Consider the following 4,299-nt stretch of genomic DNA (forward strand, 5'->3'; position numbering starts at 1 on the left):
GGAGTGGCTCTAAATATGGATGAAACTGTACTCACTTGTCCATCTCTCATCTCCTGCTGTGCACCCCAGTTCCTAACAGGGCACAGACCAGTAGGAGTCTGTGGGGCCCAGGGGTTGGGAAGCCCTAGTCTATAGTTCATGGTCCAGCAGAGGAGATAGTCTCTAGCTTACATAATGAGGGAGCTAGGTAAGCATTAAAGAGAATGCACTGTGATATAATCAAGCACTGACTGCTAAGACAGCCCAAGGCAGCAGCCACTGAGTCTGAGGCACTCAGAGGAGGCCTCCAGGAGGAACTGATGACTCGCTGAATCCTGGAGAATGGGCGGGTTCTAGCCAGGAAAAGAAAACAAGGGTAATTCAGGAGAGCTTGTGTAAAGGCCCAGAGGCAGGATGGGCCACAAGGTGGAGAACCACTATGAGAAGTTCGGTTTAATTGAAGCACAAAGTAGGGGTGAGGACAGACAATGGTGAGAGACTGCATTACGGAAAGAATATTCCATCTTTACCCTCAATGAATGCTGACAAAAATTGATGACAAAAAAGGCTATTCTTACCCTCCTCCTCAATCTCACAGTTAAAGAAACAAGCCCAGTGAGATTAAGTGACTTGCCGAGGGTTGTATATTTCACAAATGACTAAGATAAAATTTCAATTTAGAAATTCTTATTCCAGAGCCACAACTCATCTGCTCAGCATGAACGGATTTTATGCTATGCTAGGAATTAAAATTTGACCTGGGAGGTGATGGGCAGCCAAGAATTTTAGAGAATGACATGGTCCTATGTGCCTTTCAAAAGGATGGCCCAAGTTACTGAGGGGAAGAAACAGGACTACATAGGAGATGGAACCACTCCATACAGTTCTGTGTGTTGTATCCTCTACAAGCTAGCAAGAGTCATGAAATGGCACCTTTGACATGGTGCAGTGCCTGACCTACACGGCCAGAGTTAGTGTAGTTGCAAGTAAGGAGGCTAATAAGGTACTCCAGACATAAAATGTAGGAAGAGTTGAACTAGAAAAGGGCAGTGGCAGAGACAGGAAGGGTTCATAACACAGAAATAATGATATCAAATCAACAGGAGTTGGTGGCTGGTTGGATGAAGAAGGTGATGCAGAGAGAACAAATATAAAATGGCTTTATTTTGTGTGAATCTTAAGTTGTAACCACATTTTAGAGTCCCTGTCCCTATTTAATTCTGAGTTAGATGTGGTTCTTTTTTTTTTTATTGCTTTACCATATTGTGGGTGTTTTTGCCATATATTCACATGAATCAGCCATGGGCGTACATGTGCTCCCCATCCTGAACCTCCCTCCCACCTCTTGTGCTAGAAACGTGCACGAAATTGCACAAGATTTGGAAAGTGAAAGGAAGCTGCTGCCTTATGCTCTGAAGGTCGTCACAGTTAGAGGCAAGGTGAGGCAGACTCAGAAAAGTGGCAGATGCCAGTCTGCCCTCTTCCTCCTTCCCCATGCTACAGCCTCCAGGGCCAGCTGTTCATCCTGCCTGCCTCCTCCGCTGCCCAAAGGCTGGAATGCCAATCCACAGAGGCTATATCTAGGAGCAGGTCCCAGCCTTGCACAGACTTCTACACTCGCCCCCTTAGTGGTCCCTCACAGCAGACTCCCCTCAAGCTCTGACTTGACCATGCCACTGCTACAGAAGGATGACTTAGTGACTCCCCTGATTCATCCACTCTCCTTTCTGGACCCCTCCTTCTCCAGCTTCAGTTTCTGGTCCCAGCAGGCTCTGTTGCAGCAATTTGAATAAATTGAGTCTTGTCTCCTGCTGTCCCTGACAGCACTATGGGGCCTCCATCCACTCATCATGAGAGGAAATACAGTCCTAATGCAAAGAAATTTGGATCAGAGGAAACTGCATACCAGGGCCATGCCAGTCCTCCAGGAACTGCAGGCCGTGAGGCTGCCTAGCCTCCCAAAGTGCCTGTGTAACCAAATGGACAGGAAAAGGACCTTGCCTTCATTCTGGAGATCTGTATCTAGAGATTCATACCCAGACAAATGCCATGCCTAAAGGATATGCTGAAAATCCAAACTCCAGAAAAATGTTAAATTTCTCCTGGAACTGGGCCTCCAAATAATTTTCAAATCAGGCTTTTCTAAGAAATAGGTGCTCAAAGATCCAGTAAGCTGGTTACTGGCATTCTTAGCAGGATTTTCCATTCTCTTTCATTCTTGGTCTCTTTATTACAACTTAATCTTTTTAAATCCTATTTTGGATCATTCGAACTTCTCAGAAGTACTTTGGATTACTGGAATTACAGACTTCATTTTGAAATTGCTTTTCATGGCTCAAAAAGTCTTATTATAGTGGTGCCTTCTTTCATCATGCTTTTTAAAGTCAAGGGTTCCTAGGGTATGCTCTTAGAAGAATTAAGTCAGTTTTACTGAATTTTATCCCCTATCACTTTTGGTTTCATTACCTTATTTGCCTCAGGGAGTTTAATAATATAATTAAATAGGTTCTTTGGATATTACTGGCTTTATTCTACCTCATTTTAAAGCTTTTGGATTTTTTGGAAATCTAAGAAATTTCAGATATGTTTGTGAATATTTTTTACACAACCAGTTACAGAGTGACTTATTCAGTTGTGGGTGATATTTGTTCAATATGTGAAGCTGAATTTCAGAAAATTATTCTACCCTTATGTCAGCATATATTTTTTGAAGAGTGCATTAACTTATGGTTTTACAAAAAGAATGTATGTCCACTGTGCAGGACTGTGATTTTAGACCATAGTCCCAAATGGAAAGATGGGGCTGTCTCATCACACCTTCAAATATAATTATTATAAACTATTAAAACCACAAAATACTAGTTTCATTTGGTTACAGTCACTATTGCTAAAGGCATTAGGATGGATTTCAGTACTAAAAACTAAGAAAAATATTTCCAAACATTTTTAGAACACTAGAATAAGATTTAAGCATGTTTTAATTTTTTTTAATTTAAATGAGTGAAAGAACACTGTTTTTTAAAATATCATAGTCAACCTAATTTGTATGTCAGCAATACTTCTTCAGTCCTAATTACTTGACCTACGATTGCAATGTAAAACTGTAAATATGTTTTCTTGTTAATTTTACCAAAAACAGCAACTGGATAGCTAATTAGAACTAATTGTTTTAGAGGAATTTGGGTCTTCTTTTCTGACACTGTTTCAGAATAATGAATATTTTTCATAATATTTTAAGATAGATTTCTATCCAAACTCTGAAGTGTTTTAAATTTTCATAAGCTATATTTTAAATGAAAGCTTCATATGCTATATTTTACCTAAAACCATTAGATTTTCTAAGTGCATATTAATTTACTGAGGATGATATATTTTAATATTGTATTACTCTTTGTTATATGATTAGCAATCAGTAAGAATTAACCATTAAATTATCTCAAAACCTCAGTGTTAATGCAAAGATTACATTATGGTGTGGCTTCCACCCAAACCTATTGCCCTCAAGGTAACCACCATCAAGCTGAAACAGAAGGGCATAGAGGCAAGGAAGCAAATAAATAAACTTGAGAACAACATCTAGGCAAAACTTTGAATATAAATACTGTCATGTGGAACTGACTAGAAACTAACAGATCAAAAACGTTTTAAACTTCTGGATAAACTATACTGCCAAATAAACACAATTTTAACCTGGAAAAGCCTTTGGCTCTTGCCCCGCAAAATTGAGAACATGATATGTGATTGCCAGGCTGACAACAGCTTTTGCACTCTGCTAAAGCTACAACTGGACTTCCTTGGTGGCTCAGACGGTAAAGTGTCTGTCTACAATGCGGGAGACCTGGGTTCGATCCCTGGGTTGGGAAGATTCCCTGGAGAAAGAAATGGCAACCCACTCCAGTACTCTTGCCTAGAAAATCCCATGGACGGAGGAGCCTGGTGTCCATGGGGTCTCAAAGAGTCGGACACGACTGAGCAACTTCACTTTCAAAGCTACAACTCATACCAAAATGGATCCTGCTGAATTCAATAAGAAAACTAAGACTCAACAACCTTGAGAAGAAAAATTCTTCTTTTTCAGGACATTTTTTAAAAAGATTTTTAAAAAACTTTTAAAGTCTGCTTCTTTATGAAACTGTGTATGTGCACGCATACACGCACATGTGTGGTATGTTTCCAGATAGTGAATGATATTCATGCAACAAAACATAACTTGAGATGGCCTTCATTTCACGGCACATTTTCCAAGCTCCCTCCATGTGGCAAGTGTCCCGCAAGGTGCCTATGACTGGAAGATAAATAAATGATTCACCAGGACTTAGA

General features: G+C 40.1%; 1 pseudogene; it reads left to right on the forward strand.

Annotated features, from left to right (window-relative positions):
- The first annotated feature begins 2,028 nt into the window (after positions 1–2,028).
- On the forward strand, positions 2,029–2,808 carry LOC136148059 (E3 ubiquitin-protein ligase RNFT1 pseudogene; annotated as a pseudogene).
- The last annotated feature ends 1,491 nt before the right edge of the window (positions 2,809–4,299 follow it).

The sequence above is a fragment of the Muntiacus reevesi genome, chromosome 1 (assembly GCF_963930625.1).
Source record: "Muntiacus reevesi chromosome 1, mMunRee1.1, whole genome shotgun sequence".
NCBI classification, from domain to species: domain Eukaryota; kingdom Metazoa; phylum Chordata; class Mammalia; order Artiodactyla; family Cervidae; genus Muntiacus; species Muntiacus reevesi.